Source organism: Phyllobates terribilis, unplaced genomic scaffold, assembly GCF_046119375.1.
Source record: "Phyllobates terribilis strain yellow unplaced genomic scaffold, ASM4611937v1 Scaffold_13__5_contigs__length_258822181, whole genome shotgun sequence".
Lineage (NCBI taxonomy): Eukaryota > Metazoa > Chordata > Amphibia > Anura > Dendrobatidae > Phyllobates > Phyllobates terribilis.
In genome coordinates this window covers 121,166,180-121,184,492 of record NW_027362773.1, presented here as the reverse complement: position 1 = coordinate 121,184,492, position 18,313 = coordinate 121,166,180, and positions in this window count along the sequence as shown.

Below are 18,313 nucleotides of genomic sequence, written 5' to 3'. Positions count from 1 at the left end.
GGGAGAGAGAAATGATGGGGGTGCTGGGAGAGCAATGATGGGGGTTGCTGGGAGAGAGCAATGTTGGGGGTGCTCGGAGAGAGCAATGACGGGGTGCAGGGAGAGAGCAATGACGGGGTTGCAGGGAGAGAGTAATGATGGAGATGCTGGGAGAGAGCAAGAATGGGGGTGCTGGGAGAGAGTAATGATGGAGGTGCTGGGAGAGAGAAATGATGGGGGTGCTGGGAGAGCAATGACGGGGGTTGCTGGGAGAGAGCAATGTTGGGTGTGCTCAGAGAGAGCAATGACGGGGGTGCAGGGAGAGAGCAATGACGGGGTTGCAGGGAGAGAGCAATGATGGGGATGCTGGGAGAGAGCAATGACAGGGGTGCTGGGACAGAGCAATGATGGGGGAGCTGGGAGAGAGCAATGACAGGGGTGCTGGGACAGAGCAATGATGGAGGTGCTGGGAGAGAGCAATGATGGGGGTGCTGTGAGAGAGCAATGATGGGAGGTGCTGGGAGAGAGCAATGATGGGGGTGCTGGGAGAGAGCAATGACTGGAGGTGCTGGGACAGAGCAAAGATGGGGGTACAGGGAGAGATCAATGATGGAGGTGCTGGGAGAGCACAAGAATGGGGGTGCTGGAAGAGAGCAATGATAGGGTGCTGGGAGAGATCAATGATGGGGGTGCTGGGAGAGATCAATGATGGGGTGCTGGGAGAGAGCAATGATGGGGGTGCTGGGAGAGATCAATGATGGGGTACTGGGAGAGAGCAATGATGGGGGTGCTGGGAGAGATCAATGATGGGGTGCTGGGAGAGAGCAATGATGGGGGGTGCTGGGAGAGAGCAATGATGGAGGTTCTGAGACAGAGCAATGATGGGGGTGCTGGGACAGAGCAATGATAGGGGTGCTTGTATATTTTCCATGTGCACATAGCCTTACAGTTAATTGGGGAGAGTCACAGAGACTGAATAATTTATATTATTGGCTGGTGGAGATTATAGTTAATGAGGGGCACAGTGCTGCTTATCACTTTATATTTTGATTACTAAGTGGCTAATAATATATTAATGAAGGGTGGGTACATATCTGTATTCAGGGCCGCAGTGTGGGGGAGACATGTATATATACAATATATGTGACCTTGTTATTTTCTAGGCTGGAGGATCATCGTGACAAGACGAGACGTGGCTGGGAGATGTCGACATGAAGGTCCGACCAGATGGAGAAGAAGCAGCAGAAACCGACTCTGATCAGATGAGACGTCAGCGGTAAGTGCCTGGATGTAAATATTATTCTGTATCTACACTGTGTGACTTGGATTGATAATGTTATCTGTAAAATCCCCTAGGCTGCATTCTCACATTTGTGTGAAATGTCCGTGTGCTGCCAGATTTTTTTTATCGGATGGTCCACGGACTTGACGCGCCCCTGGGCCTGTGTCGCGCTGCGTTGCGCACGCGGGAGCTTACCCGGAGCCGGATCTCTTGAGGGTTGTAGTCTCGTGGCGGTGACCCGGTCCGTGCCCAGGGAGTCAAACTGAGCGGCGATGTAACAGCGGTAGATGCAGGACGACTACGCCACCCGTTGAATGCAGCTATGGAGCTGCCGCTGCAGGACAGTCCGCTGAGGCCGGTGGATGGATGGTGCAGCGTAGATGGTATAACCCCCAACGGAAGGGGTATGGCCTCAGGGCAGCAGATGTGGATGATGGGGGTAGCAGGAACCACTCAGAGACGGTGCGGTGTAATTCAGGGTCTTTACTGGTAACAACGATAGACCCTCCCGGAGTACTTGCTAGTGAACGGGGCCTGGTCAGTCCTTGAGCAGATGGGATCTCCCCTGGCCAGGCGGAGTTGTAGGCCTCCCAAACTGACTGTACTCTTCTGGCTACCTTGCTAGAAGCGGATATAAGTAGCCCACGTCCCTGAGTGTACCGTGTGGTGCTCACCCGTATGGCCGGTGACTCGGGGCCTTCGGGTTTCTGGGCCTGAGGACCTGAAATCCCCTGCCGGTCGGCTTCTGCTGCTGGGTAAGAGTTAGTCCCCACAGCCTCGGACGCCGGGTCCGGCAAGAAAGCTTCTCAGGGCGAGCTCTGCAGCTGCCAGCCCCTGACTTGTAGTAGTATTGCTCCCACTGAGCTTCTGCTGTTTCTTCCTGTGACTGTTTCTTGTCTCTACTCTCCTTGACTGACTAACCCTGCCTCAGCCCAGGGTTTATACAGGGGAAGTTCTTCCCCTCCCAAGACTGGGCAGGAGGTGTGGCATGCACAGGATCCCTGACCAAAGGACCTCCCACCTGCTCTCAGACATAACATTACATTACTGTGGAAAACCAGACCCCTGGGGTGCCACATTCCCCCCTAGTGAAATTTAGTACTCCGGGACTAAACATATTTTTGTAACATAACAAAGTATAAACAATAACATTACAATAAGGAAACACATAAAGCTGGTCACGGCGTGTCCGTAACCGGGTGCAGTCTTTGAAGAAAGCAAGGTGTCCATTTCACCAAAACAGGGAGACGTAACCAGGTAGGGGTCTGTCCTACCCCGAGTCCTTAACAGTCTCTAGTCCATCCTGGGTTACGCTCCAACTATGTACAAGGATTCCCGGTAAATCCACCAAGGATTCCTAAAAATAACTGGAAACACAAAATTATACACAAGCAACAATACACAGATAAACATAAATAAAACAATTTATACACTTCAAATCCTCCAGCGTGCGGGTAACTGGCCTCTAGTGGCCCTAGTGGACCTACGGAGCTGACTGTCTAGCCCTGAACTACAGGGTGTAGGAGCTGTCAAGGGTAAACTGGGCAGCTGTCTACCGGCTCTTTGTCTCACTAGGGGTACGGCAGGCTCACTATAAGCAGAGGGTTGATCCTCCTGTTCTGCTTGTGTGGAGTCTTCTGCCTCCTGGACCGGCTGTTCTTCCAGCTCTACCTGTTGCTCCGTAGGTGCTTGGGATGCTGGTTGGAGGAAGGTGAGTACGGGTACCACAACTGCACCATTGACTTGAGTCCAAGACCGAGGGAAGTCCCCGAGCACAGTACTAACCATATCTTCCCTTTCCTCTACGGGTCGATGGTCTTCTTGTTCCTCTTCAGGGTTCCTCAGTTGTTCGGGACACTTCTTCAGGTGGTCCCGGGATACAATGGCTGTGGTTTCCCCTCCGTCTTTACTGATGGTACAAACCTTCGGGTTCTCGTGGCTTGAGGGCAGTACGGTGTACGGGTCCTTCTCCCACTGGTCATCCAACTTGTGGAGCCGTCTCTTCCTCTTCAAGACCTGCTCTCCGGGTACCAGGGGAACAGCGGGAGCATACTGGTTGTAAGTTTTCTCTTGTCTTTCCCTAGCCTGACAGAGACTTCGCTCCACGCTCTCCTGTACTCTCCGGTACTGCTGCTGCCTCTCTGTGTTCCAGTCTGTTTCTGGTGAAGTGTCCTCGGGTGTCAGGACTCCCATTTCCAGGTCAACAGGTAACTTACCAGGTCTTGCCCTCATTAGGTAAGCCGGGGTACAGTTGGTGGAACCTACCGGGATGTGGTTGTATAGGTCCACCAGATCGGGCAACTTCTCAGGCCACAGACTGCGTTCTTCCAGGGGCAACGTTTTTAGAAGATCCATTACCACCTGGTTCATTTTCTCACAAAGTCCATTAGTTTGCGGATGGTAGGGTGTCGTCCTTATCTTCCGGCAGCCATACAGATTGCAGAATTCCTGGAAGACCTCCGCTTCAAAGGCAGGTCCCTGGTCCGTCAGCACTTGGTCCGGGTACCCGTGTGGACGGCAAAAGTGCTGCTGGAAGGCTCTAGCTGCTGTTTGAGCCGTTAAGTCCTTGACGGGGACGACAACCAGAAACCGGGAGTAATGATCCACGATGGTTAACGCGTAGACGTAGCCACTTCTGCTTGGGGTCAGTTTTACATGATCCAAGGCTACCAGTTCCAACGGTTGCCGGGTGACGATGGACTGCAGGGGAGTCTTCTGGCTGGCACGGTCCTTCCTTCTCAGGTTGCACGGGCCACAGTCTCTGCACCACTTCTCGATGGTTCCCCTCATGCCTACCCAGTGGAACCGCTCGCGCAGCAGGAACTCCAGCTTCTTCCACCCGAAGTGTCCAGCTCCGTCGTGGTATGCCTCCATCACCATGGCTGCGTCTCTTCGTGGCACCACTACTTGCCAGAGTAATTCATGCGTCCGGGAGTTAACCATTCTGCGGCACAACTTCCCTTTGTAAAGGAACAGTCGACTCTTCTCTGCCCATAGTTGTTTGGCTTCCTCCGGAGCGTCTGGTTCAAGGCGAGCCTCCGGCCGAGTCAGCATCTCCTTCACCAGTCGGACGGCAGGGTCGCTGTCTTGCGTTTCCGCCCAGTTGTAGTGGGGTAAGGGGTTCAACATAGCAGCCTGCTTACTCCTTACCCGGTGGGAATACTGGATAGTCCCATGACGGTGGAACGCAGGGAGTTCAACTTCTTCCAGTCCCTCCGGATCTTCTCCTCCGTCCGGCAGGTTGGGCATCCTGGACAGGGCGTCCGCGTTGGTATTGGAGCGTCCTGCCCGGTATTTGATTGTGAACTCGTAGTTGGACAGACGGGCCATCCACCTCTGCTCCAGGGCACCGAGTCTTGCTGTGTCCAGGTGTGTCAACGGGTTGTTATCCGTGTACACGGTGAACCGGGAAGAAGCGAGGTAATGCTTAAAGCGCTCGGTGACTGCCCATACTACGGCCAGGAACTCTAACTTAAATGAGCTGTAATTCTCGGGGTTCCTTTCGGTGGGTCGCAGTTTTCGGCTGGCGTAGGCGATTACTCGTTCCTTCCCCTGCTGGATCTGGGACAGTACGGCTCCTAGCCCGATGTTACTGGCGTCGGTGTAGAGGATAAAGGGCTGGCTATAATCCGGGTACGCCAGGATTTCGTCCCCCGTGAGGGCCATCTTCAGCTGGCGGAAGGACTCTTCTTCCAGCTCCTCCCATTTAAAGGGCGGCTTCTGGTTCTTGGCCTTCCGGGACTGGCCTATCAGGAGGTCCTGCATAGGTGCTGCCTTTTTGGTGAAACCGGGAATAAACCTTCGGTAGTAGCCTACCAACCCGAGGAACTGCCGCACTTCTTTTACGCTGGAGGGGCTTGGCCATTCCTTAATTGCGGTGATCTTATCAGGGTCGGGAGCCACTCCGTCAGCGCTCACCACGTGTCCCAGGTACTGCACCTTTGGTTTCAGGAGGTGACACTTGGAGGGTTTCACCTTTAGGCCGTAACTTGCCAGAGCTTCGAACACTTCCGCCAGGTGTTTCAGGTGGTCCTCATACGTCTTGGAATATACGATGACATCGTCCAGGTACAACAGGGCCGTCTCGAAGTTTCTGTGGCCCAGACAACACTCCATTAGTCGTTGGAAGGTTCCCGGTGCGTTGCAGAGTCCGAACGGCATGCAGGTGAACTCGCTAAGTCCCATCGGGGTGGTGAATGCGGTCTTCTCCCGGTCCGCCTCTGCTACAGGAACCTGCCAGTACCCGCTAGTGAGGTCCAAGGTAGAGAAGAAGTTAGCAGATCTTAAAGCAGCCAATGACTCCTCTATCCTTGGTAAGGGGTACGCATCCTTGTGTGTGATACGATTGATTTTCCGGTAATCTACACACATCCTCATGGTGTTGTCTTTCTTTCGGACTAAGACTAGTGGAGCTGCCCAGGGGCTACAGCTATCCCTGATCACCCCAGCCTCCTTCATGTCTCTAAGCATCCCCTTGGTGTGTTGGTAGTGTGCAGGGGGTACGGGTCGATACCTCTCTTTTATGGGAGGATGGTCTCCCGTGGGGATGTGGTGTTCTACCCCCTTGACTCGCCCGAAGTCTAACGGGTGTTTACTAAACACTCTCTCGTACTCTTGAACCACCCGATAGACTCCCTGTTTCTGATGTGAGGGAGTGGAGTCAGTACCCAAATGTAGTTGCTGACACCAGTCCTCCTTTGTTTTCTTAGAGCCGTTACCTTCCTCCGGGTGAGATGGAGGCAAGGGTTCCACAGATTGTATAGCATTTTGGTTAATGGTATATAATTTGGCTAGCGTGGCATACCGGGGCAGGTACACTTCCCTCTCCCCGATATTGATTATGCGAACGGGCACCCTCCCATGGCGTACATTGACCACCCCCCGTGCTGTCAAAATGGTGGGCCTACTGTCTGAGTAAACTGGTTCTACCATTGCCTGGTAATCTCTACCTCTCAGACCAATAGCTGCCCGGCACCAAATCATCATTTCACTTTTTGGGGGCATGGCAATAGGAAAAGGGTCACACATTCTTACGCTACCAATCTCACCGCCGGAGAGTTCCACCTGTTGCCGTCGCATCAGTGCCCGGATCTCTTTCTGGAGCACCCGCTGCTCGCCGGAGCTGGCGTTCTTGGCAACCTGCTGTAAAAGGAAAATCACCTCTGCAAGACAATTTTCAATTACATTAGTTCCTAGAGTTATTTTTGGGTGACTCTCATGTTTGTCAATATCTACAATGATCAGTCCCTGTGCTGCCAGTTCGACTCTACCGATTTTGATGGTCACCTCTTTAAATCCGATCTGTGGCACGGGCTGGCCATTGCTGGCGATGATACTCAAGTCGTCGTCAGGGTAGCGGGTAATATCCGAGTCATTCCAGTACTGCTTAAAGAGCACGTACGGGATGGTGGTGACCTGTGACCCGGTGTCCAGTAGGGCACTCATGGGAATGCCATCCAGTACCACAGGCAAGACTGGACGTCCTCCCACATATCTGTCGCGCCAGTTCGATGGGCCTGGTGATCTTTTTCCTGGGGGTTGGCACTCTACCCCAGGTTGTGCCCGTTTAAAGAACAGTACCTTGCCATATGTCCAGGTTGATTGCAGCGGCGGCAGATGGGTCGTCCGTCCTCGCTGTATCGGTCACTGGGTCTTCCTCTGGCCGGTGGGGTCCTCCTTGGTCGACGCCACGGGATGTCCTCCGGTCCGGATGCCAGCTGGATCTTCCCTGGGGTGGAAGCCTGTAAAGACTGCACAGTTCGGGTTAGCGCAGCAACGCTCTTAGCTAGCTCTTGGACCTGATGATGTAGGTCTGGAGCCGGGTCATTGTCCAAAGCCTGCGCATCAGCTCCCACAGGCCCTGCCGACAAGGGCGCCGCCTCCTGGTGGTAAGTGATAGCAGGGCGCTTGTGGGTCACAACGCCACCCGGTGCCGGTTCTCGGAGCACCTGGATGGCTCTGTCCTTGAACTGTGCAAAGCCCAGATGGGGATCCTGTAAGGCCATTGCCCGCAACTGGGTTCGGTGGGTATTACAATACAGTCCCTCTATAAACTGTTCGGTCAACAGCCTGTCCTCGTTTCCCACTCCATCAGGGTCGGTCTGCTTAATGGCCCTCAGGGCCTCTTGTAGGTTTAGTGCATAGTCCCTTATACTCTCATGCGCTCGCTGCTTGCACCCGTAAAATCTAAGCTTAATCTCGGCTGAGGTGCGGGTATCAAAGGTGTCCTTCAGCCGGGTTAGTATCCCTGCGACAGTCTTCCTCCCAGGTGGCCAGGATTTTACTTCCCTTTTGGCTGCCCCGGTTAGTTGGGCCACCAGGATGCTCACTTTTTGCTCTTCTGTGAGGGGGTACACCTGGAAGAGGCTATCCAGCTTTTCTCTAAAGTCATGCAGGGTATGTGACTCCCCTGAGTACTGGGGTAGCCAAGCTGCTCCCGGGATATAGGGCATGGTGAAGGGCATAACTGCAGCAGCGGTAGCGCTGGCGGGGGTTGAGGCAGTGAAGCTCTCCTCCGTATCCGACATCTTCCTCCCCCCTAGTGGACCGTGGCCTACCTTGCGATGATCCTGTTCCGTAGGCCGCGGCTCCGCAGTGGATCGTCAGGGTTGAGGACCTTCCGTCGCGCTCCTGTGACGTCGGCGTCTGCTGGGCTCCTTCCAGGACCTTACGCAACGTCCGGACGTGAGGCGGGGCTTCAGTTCTCGCGCGCTTTCGGAGTCCACGCCCCTCTTCTTCCCGCGCGGCGTCCTCAAGATGGCGTCCAATGGCGGGAAAACTCCACGGATGGCGGGAAGAAGGCAGAAGATGGCGCCGGATGGCGGGAAACTTCACCGATGGCGGGAAGAAGGCTGAAGATGGCGCCGGATGGCGGGAATCTTCACCACAGGTAAGTTTGAAAAGACTCTTTTTCAGGCACGCAGTACCCGGTGGTTGCGGGCACGAAATCCTGCCGACTACGCCAAAGTTGACGCGCCCCTGGGCCTGTGTCGCGCTGCGTTGCGCACGCGGGAGCTTACCCGGAGCCGGATCTCTTGAGGGTTGTAGTCTCGTGGCGGTGACCCGGTCCGTGCCCAGGGAGTCAAACTGAGCGGCGATGTAACAGCGGTAGATGCAGGACGACTACGCCACCCGTTGAATGCAGCTATGGAGCTGCCGCTGCAGGACAGTCCGCTGAGGCCGGTGGATGGATGGTGCAGCGTAGATGGTATAACCCCCAACGGGAGGGGTATGGCCTCAGGGCAGCAGATGTGGATGATGGGGGTAGCAGGAACCACTCAGAGACGGTGCGGTGTAATTCAGGGTCTTTACTGGTAACAACGATAGACCCTCCCGGAGTACTTGCTAGTGAACGGGGCCTGGTCAGTCCTTGAGCAGATGGGATCTCCCCTGGCCAGGCGGAGTTGTAGGCCTCCCAAACTGACTGTACTCTTCTGGCTACCTTGCTAGAAGCGGATATAAGTAGCCCACGTCCCTGAGTGTACCGTGTGGTGCTCACCCGTATGGCCGGTGACTCGGGGCCTTCGGGTTTCTGGGCCTGAGGACCTGAAATCCCCTGCCGGTCGGCTTCTGCTGCTGGGTAAGAGTTAGTCCCCACAGCCTCGGACGCCGGGTCCGGTAAGAAAGCTTCTCAGGGCGAGCTCTGCAGCTGCCAGCCCCTGACTTGTAGTAGTATTGCTCCCACTGAGCTTCTGCTGTTTCTTCCTGTGACTGTTTCTTGTCTCTACTCTCCTTGACTGACTAACCCTGCCTCAGCCCAGGGTTTATACAGGGGAAGTTCTTCCCCTCCCAAGACTGGGCAGGAGGTGTGGCATGCACAGGATCCCTGACCAAAGGACCTCCCACCTGCTCTCAGACATAACATTACATTACTGTGGAAAACCAGACCCCTGGGGTGCCACAGACTCGTAGAGTTTTATAGATCCATTCACACATCCATGAAAATCACGGATCTGAGAATGAGATCTAAGAGGGTCAGAGAATTTCATTTTCTGATCCGATTTTGAGGATTAGAATAGGACATGCTCAATGCGTCTGTAAAACAGGGCAGCACACCGACACTGCTCACAGATGCAGGAATGTAACCATATTATTTATAGCATACTCCCTTAGTATATAGTGTACTCGCTTATTATGTATAGCGCCATCCTTAGTTGTATAGTTTTATCTTTTATTATGGTTAACACTCTCCCTTATTACCTACCATCCTCTCTAGCTCTAGGTCTCACAGTTGGGGGATCATACTGTGTTGGGATCAGCATACTTTGCCCTGGGAATTGAGGTGGGGTACAGTAGGGTCATTATACTACGCATGTGGAGGAATTCACCATGGGGGTATCATACTGTGTTTGGGGGACACTTTTGTTGGCATCATACTTTATGGGCAATGAAAGAGAGATCTAGGACGTCAGCAGGAGGAAAATTACTATGTAAAGGCTGGAAAGTTGTGAGATCTGCTCTTCTGTGACCCCGACAATTATTTACATTTTTTTTGGTGGGGTGGGGGGCCCAATTGCAACTTCTGCTATGGGGCCCCATGATTCCTATGTATGCCCCTGGTTTTTACCTTCAGTGATTTTTCTTTTATGCAAAACTTCTCCTAGCCATTAAAATGTTAAAAACAGACAGCACATAAACTGCACACAGATCGTGAAGATTTCAAAAGCTGAGTTAGTAAAATACAAATTCAATATTCATTTTCAGCTGCTTTTATTGCTACAAAAAAGGAATGAAAAAGAAACAAAACAAAAACCACACGTGAAGACACCGTTTCACTGACTCCTCATCCATAAACTGTGCACTACAGCATTTAAAAAGATGGAAGGTTCTTTTAACTTATTGCTTTTCAGTACCAATCTACAACGAATATTAAACCAAACAACAATTTAAAAAAAAAAAACTTTTGAAAATTTTTATTCCACATTTACCGTAATTATAGACATAAAGAGAAATGCATCACTGTGATTTGGTGTACTATTCATTATAGATTGGCATTTATGAGCATGGAAAGTTACTTTAAATCTTTCCCTTTTAGCACCAGAGTGCAAAGCTTCCAAATATTTTTTTCCAAGTGTAGTTTGGTATACTGTACTAATTATTTTAGGTCGATATTTCATATCATAGGCACACAACTTTTGTGTGTGCTTCTTCATTATAGGTGTACTAGATGGTGGCCCGATTCTAATGCATCGGGTATTCTAGAATAGGTATGCGGCTGACCGGGCGCAATCAGCAGAGCTGTGTTTAAATTTGGGGCCAAAATCGCTGATTGGTCGCTTTCGGCAACCGCGACCAATCAGCAAAGCGGTGTTTAAATTTGGCGGCAATATCGATGATTGGTCACGGGCGGCGGCCGCGACCAATCAGCGAACCGTGTTAGTGAGGACTGGAGAGCGTGTTTAAATTTGGCACCAAAATCGCTGATTAGTCACGACCAATCAGCAGAGCGGTGTTTAAATTTGGCGCCAATACTGCTGACTGGTCGCGGCCGCCGACCGCGACCAATCAGCAGAGCGATGCAGAGCGGGGTTTAAATTTGGCGCCAAAATCGCTGATTGGTCGCCGGCCGCCCCCAAACAGCAGAGTGTTGTTTAAATTTGGCGCCAAAATCGCTGATTGGTTGAGGCCGGCGACCGTGACCAATCAGCAGAGCGTTGTTTAAATTTGGCGCCAATCTCGCTGATTGGTCGCGGATGGCGGCCGCGACCAATCAGCAGAGCGATGCAGAGCGGTGTTTAAATTTGGCGCCAAAATCGCTGATTGGTCGCGGCCGGTGGTTGCGACCAATCAGCAGAGTGAGGTTTACATTTGGCGCCAATACTGCTGATTGGTCACGGCGACAACCGGGACCAATCAGCAGAGAGGTGTTTAAATTTGGCGCCAATCTCGCTGATTGTTCGTGGCTGGCGGACGCGAGCAATCAGCAGAGCAGGGTTTAAATTTGGCACCAATAATGCTGATGGATCACGGCCGGCGACCGCGACCAATCAGCAGAGCGGGGTTTACATTTGGCCGCAATGCTGCTGATTGGTCGCGGCCGGCGACCGTGACCAATCAGCAGAGCGTTGTTTAATTTTGGCACAAAAAACGCAGATTGGTCGCGGCCGGTGGTTGCGACCAATCAGCAGAATGAGGTTTAAACTTGGCGCCAATACTGCTGACTGGTCACGGCCGACAACCGCGACCAATCAGCAGAGCGGTGTTTAAATTTGGCGCCAATCTCGCTGATTGGATGCGTCCTGCATCCGCGTCCAATCAGCACAGCAATGTTTAAATGTGGCGCCCAAATCGGTGATTGGTTGCGGGCAGCGGCCGCGACCAATCAGCAGAGCGGTGTTTAACTTTAGCGCCAAGATCACTGATTGGTCGGGTGTGGAGAGCGCGACCAATCAGCGAATCGTATTGGTGAGGAGCGGGGAGCGGAATCGTATTAGTGAGGACCGGGGAGCGCCGCTGCCTGTGCGGCTACTTCCACTGCGAGAACCCGGGACATGAGCGGGCGCTCGGAGCAGAAGTATCCCGACCCGCAGCGCCGCTCCCCGGTCCTCCCTTCACACCCTAGCCGCTGATGTCCCCACAGTATCCGCATGGTGTTACAAAGGTCCGGACATTTGTGCTAAAAATCGCTGATTTGTCGCTGGCGCTGCTCGCGACCAATCACCGATTTGGGCGCCAAATTTAAATATCGGCCGCGACCAATCACCGATCTTGGCTCCACATTTAAACACCGCTGTGCTGATTGGTCGCCGACGCTGGGCGCGACCAATCACCGATTTTGGCGCCACATTTAAATTTAAATAGCGGCCGCGACCAATTGGACCCGCAGCGCCGCTCCCCGGTCCTCCCTTCACGCCCTAGCCGCATGGATGTCAGCGCCGCTGTCTGTGCGGATAGTTCCGCTGCAAGAACCCGGGACATGAGCGGGCACTCGCAGCAGAAGTGTCCCGACCCGCAGCGCCGCTCCCCGGTCCTCCCTTCACACCCTAGCCGCTGATGTCCCCACAGTATCCGCATGGTGTTACAAAGATCCGGACATTTGTGTTAAAAATCGCTGATTGGTCGCAGGCGCTGCCCGCGACCAATCACCGATTTGGGCGCCAAATTTAAATATCGGCCGCGACCAATCACCGATCTTGGCTCCACATTTAAACACCGCTGTGCTGATTGGTCGCCGACGCTGTGCGCGACCAATCACCGATTTTGGCGGCACATTTAAATAGCGTCCGCGACCAATCAGTACAGCGGTGTTTAAATGTGGAGCCAAGATCGGTGATTGGTCGCGGCCGATATTTAAATTTGGCGCCCAAATCGGTGATTGGTCGCGGGCAGTGCCAGCGACCAATCAGCAATTTTTAACACAAATGTCCGGATCTTTGTAACACCATGTGGATACTGTGGGGACATCAGCGGCTAGGGTGTGAAGGGAGGACCGGGGAGCGGCGCTGCGGGTCGGGATACTTCTGCTCCGAGCGCCCGCTCATGTCCCGGGTTCTCGGAGCGGAAGTATCCGCACAGGCAGCGGCGCTGACATCCATGCGGCTAGGGCATGAAGGGAGGACCGGGGAGCGGCGCTGACATCCAATTGGTCGCGGCCGCTATTTAAATGTGCCGCACAAATCGGTGATTGGTCGCCGACTTTGCCCGCGACCAATCACTGATCTTGAGGCCAAAGTTAAACAGTACTGTGCTGATTGGTCGCGGACGCTGCCCGCGACCAATCGCCGATTTGGGCGCCAAATTTAAATATCGGCCGCGACCAATCACCGATCTTGGCTCCACATTTAAACATCGCTGTGCTGATTGGTCGCCGACGCTGGGCGCGACCAATCACCGATTTTGGCGCCACATTTAAATAGCATCCGCGACCAATCCGCACAGCGGTGTTTATATATGGAGCCAAGATCGGTGATTGGTCGCGGCCGATATTTGAATGTGGCGCCCAAATCGGTGATTGGTCGCGGGCAGCGTCCGCGACCAATCAGCACCGTAGTGTTTAACTTTTGCGGCAAGATCCGTGATTGGTCATGGGCCAAGACCGCGACCAATCACCGATTTGTGCGGCAGATTTAAATAGCGGCCGCGACCAATTGGATGTCAGCGCCGCTCCCCCGTCCTCTCTTTACACCCTAGCCGCATGGATGTCAGCGGCGCTGCCTGTGCGGATACTTCCGCTGCGAGAACCCGGGACATGAGCGGGCGCTCGCAGCAGAAGTATCCCGACCCGCAGCGCCGCTCCCCGGTCCTCCCTTCACACCCTAGCCGCTGATGTCCCCACAGTATCCGCATGGTGTTACAAAGGTCCGGACATGTGTTAAAAATCGCTGATTGGTCGATGGCGCTGCCCGCGACCAATCACCGATTTGGGCGCCAAATTTAAATATCGGCCGCGACCAATAACCGATCTTGGCTCCACATTTAAACACCGCTGTGCTGATTGGTCGCGGCCGATATTTAAATTTGGCGCCCAAATAGGTGATTGGTCGCGGGCAGCGCCAGCGACCAATCAGCGATTTTTAACACAAATTTCTGGACCTTTGAAACACCATGCGGATACAGTGGGGACATCAGTGGCTAGGGTGTGAAGGGAGGACCGGGGAGCGGCGCTGCGAGTCCGGATACTTCTGCTGCGAGCGCCCGCTCATGTCCTGGGTTCTTGCAGCGGAAGTATCCGCACAGGCAGCGGCGCTGACATCCAATTGGTCGCGGACGCTATTTAAAATTGCCGCACAAATCGGTGATTGGTCGCTGTCTTGGCCCGCGACCAATGACTGATCTTGGCGCCAAAGTTAAACACTATTGTGCCGATTGGTCGCGGACGCTGACCGCGACCAATCACCGATTTGGGAGCCAAATTGAAATATCGGCCGCGACCAATCACCGATTTGGGCGCCAAATTTAAATATCGGCCGCGACCAATCACCGATCTTGGTTCCACATTTAAACACCGCTGTGGTGATTGGTCGCGGCCGATATTTAAATTTGGCGCCCAAATCGGTGATTGGTCGCGGGCAGCGTCGGCGACCGATCAGCACAGCGGTGTTTAAGTTTTGCGCTAAGATCAGTGATTGGTCGGGTCCGAAGACCGCGACCAATCATCGAATCGTCTTGGTGAGGACCGGGGAGCGGAGCTGCCTGTGCGGCTACTTACGCTGCGAGAACCCGGGACATCGCGGGCGCTCGCAGCAGAAGTATCCCGACCCGCAGCGCCGCTCCCCGGTCCTCCCTTCCGCATGGAGGTCAGCGGCGCCGGCGGTCCTTCCACTGATACCGGCCGGGAGATGAGCGCCTCGCGCCGCTCATCTCCCGGCTGCATCTCCGTCCCGCAGATGGGTCCGGCGGTCGGGTTCCTTCTGCTGTTGCCGGCCAGGAGATGAGCGCCTCGCAGCGCTCATCTCCCAACTGCATCGCCGCTCAGCTCCGTCCCGCAGATGAGCCGCTAACGGCCGCCATCTTTTTTTAGAAATCCCCCGGCGCTGATTGGCCGCTGCCGGACCAATGAGCGACGCGGGATTTCCTGGACAGACAGACAGACAGACGGGATAAGACGATTATATATATAGATATCGTATTTTGTAGACTATAAGACGCACTGGACCATAAGACGCACCCCAAATTTTGGGAAGGAAAATAGGAAAACATTTTTTAATAAAATGGGGGTCCGTCTTATAGTCCGACTACGGTATATTATCGGGTGGAGCAGCAGCGGCGGTGCAAGGTTACAGGAGTCAGTGTCACTGCTGCAAGAAGCCGGCGGCGGCAGGAATGGAGTGATGCTGCGGGCCCTGGGCTGGGAGGAGGGGTTGTCCTGGCAATACGAGGCTGCGTGTCTCTGGGCTTCAATAACATGTTGGCAATGTCCCCACCCTGCGGATTGATTTTCCGGAGGTGGGCTTCAGGAAAATGGCCACCGGAGGCAGCGCATGTGCAGATTGAGATCTCCATATATTCCATCACACCCTCTTCTTCTTACCCACGATTACACTGTTGGTGTACTTGTTCAGACTCAGTCTAGATTATTAAGATGTCATCAAGGTTACGGAAGTGGGGCAAGGGTTTGATGGGGCAGGATGCTAAAAAGTGATCCTCCATGAAAAGGTTGGCCTACTGGGGTGCCATTTTGCTGCCCATAGCAGTCCCGGTGCATTGTATCTATAGCTCCTCACCAAAGAGAAAACGTTATGCAAGAGGATAAATCTGGTAACTAAGTTTTAAAGCAGACTCAGAACGGATCCCACTGGCATCAAGAAACATTTGGCAGGTAGTTAGTCCATCTTCATTAGAATATACAGATTCCACATCCACGGTGGCTAAGATGACATCCTTCGGGAGCTGAACTATTTTAGATAGTATTTTCAGAAGGTGCATGGTGTCCTGTAAATTTCTGGCTGTTTTTCTTACAAGTGGTTTAAGGACATCTCTACCGGTTCTGAGATTTTTTCAGTGAGTGTTCCCACCACTGAGATGATTGGCCTCCCTGGGTAACCTTGCTTAATAATCTTGGGAAGCATATAGAAAAATCCTATTTTAGGTTTTTCATGTATAAAGTCCAAAAGGTTTGTGGAATCTGTACATAGACCTCTGATGCCCCTTTTCAACTCCCTCATATATTTTGGAGTTGAGTCATAACACAGTTTGGTGTAGGACTGTCTGTCTGTCAGCTGTCTCTGTGCTTCTTTAATGTAGTTCCTCTGTATTCAGGACTATGGCACCACAATTATCGGCGGGATTAATTGTGATCTCTTTGTTGTTCTTCAGACTATGAATTGCCTTTCTCTCCCTCAAAATGATATTGGTTTCCTTTCTCTTTGTATCCAAAATTGTGAACTACACTGAATGCCTAAATGAGTCAATGTATTGGTCCAGTATGGTGTTCCGGCCATGGGGAGATGTCCTCTAGTCTGACTTGTGTTTGACTGTTTACAAGCCACAAATCATCTTTACCATCAACGAACTCCTTCAGTCTCCCAAAGTATTGTTCTGACGCGCCCCCTGGGCCGTGTGTGAGGGAATACCCGGAGCCGGTTCTCTGTGTAATGCTGGGGGTTTGTAGTCTACGTGGCGGCGACCCGGTCCCGTGGCTCAGGGTGGTCAAACCAGTGAAGGATCTGTTTATTTGGTTTTTAATGTTTAAATGTCCGACTACGCCACCCGTGGATTGCGGTCAGTAAGAACTGCCGCTGCGGGGCAGACCGCTGAGGCTGATGTGTGCGCAGCAGAGAGTAGTATAACTCCCCATGGGAGGAGTATAGCCTCAGGGCAGCGTGTATAGATGGTGAGGGTCGTGGTGCATGGGCGCAGAAGAAATGACTCAGAGTCTGTGCAGTGCAGTTCAGGGTCTTTACTGTTGGTAATGAAGAAGGCCCTGCCGGGAGTACTGGCTAACATTAGAGACCTGGTCAGTCTGTGAGCGAACAAGAGTCCCCCTGGCCAGGTGGAGTTGTAGGCCTTCCCGTCTGACTGCACTCTTCCTGGCTACCTTGGTGTAGTCATGTAGTAGCCCATGTCCCTGAGTATACCGTGTGGTGCTCACCCGTATGGCTGGTGACTTGGGGCCTTTGGTAGCTTCCGCTCCTCGATGGCGGTGCCGCTCCCTTGCGTGTGACTGAGCCTTCGGGCTTCCTATGGCCAGAGGACCTGAAATCCCCTGCCAGGTGGTTTCTGCTGCTGGATGTGGAAATCCTCACAGCCTCGGACCCCTGTGTCCGGTTCTCTGTGTCTTCTGCCAGGATGAGCTCTATCAGCTCCAATCCCTGGCTCTCTGCTCCGGTGTCCTACAGAGCTCCTTGCTGCTCTGTCCCTTCCTCTGGAACTACTCCAGACTCGACTGACTAACCCCACCCCAGACCCAGTTTATAAAGGGCAGGTTCCTCCCCTCCCTGGACTGGGGCAGGAGGTGTTGCATGTTACAGTGCTCCTGACCAGGAAAACCCATGCTCGCTCTCAGACATGGTATTTCTTCCACTGTGGCAACCAGACCCCTGGGGTGCCACATTCCCCCCTAGTGAATTTTAGCACTCCGGGACTAAACATTACTTTATGAAAACATACATAACAGGGTATAAGCAATAACACAACATATATACAAGAAGTTTAGTCTTTATAGGTCACGGCGCTTCCGTAACCAGGTGTCCATGTCACCCAAAATGTATTTTGAGGGACCCGTCCCAAACCCTCCACGTAGGCCTTGGGGTGGCTACAGGGCATCGATGATCCGGAGTTGGACCACGTCTTCAGCCACCTCCACGGGTTTTTGTTCTGTGGTCTGGACAAAAGGGGGCACTTAACAGGTGCAACTATTTACAAGGTACAGTTCCGGTTATTCATTGTCCATAACCTGTCAGTCCATGACCCTGTCGGGTAACAAGAAAAACACAATTATTATGCAGGAAACAAACATTAAACATTTCAACATTTGCAATGTACAGGCATATATCACTTTTTAGATTCTCCAGCGAGCGGGCATCTGACCTCTAGTGCTCCTGGTGGACCTACGTACTTGTGTAGTGGGCTCACTAGAGTCTGCACTACAGGTGTTTGGAGATGCTACGGGTAGGTTGGGCAGCTTTCTGCGTACTCTTTGGCTTACCACGGCCACGGCAGGCTCACTACTAGCAGAGGGCTGATTCTCCTGGGCTGCTGGTATGGAATCTTCTGCCTCCGGGGCCGGTTGCTCTTCCAACACTACTAGCTCTTCTGTAGGCCCTTGAGGGGCTGGCTGGAGAAAGGTAAGGATGGGTACCACAATAGCGTTGTTAATTTGTGTCCAGGACTGGGGAAATTCTCCGAGTACTGTACTGACCATTTCTTCCCTTTCCTCTGCGGGTTGAGGGCTATCTTGGTCTTCATCAGTGCTTTGCAGCTGCTCGGGACACTTCTTCAGGTGGTCTCTGGAGACAGTGGCTGTGGTCTCTCCTCCATCCTTACTGATAATGCATACTTTCGGATTTTCATGGCTTGAGGGCAGTACTGTGTACGGGTCTTTCTCCCACTGGTCATCCAACTTATGGAGCCGCCTCTTCCTCTTCAAGACCTGCTCTCCGGGTGCCAGGGGAA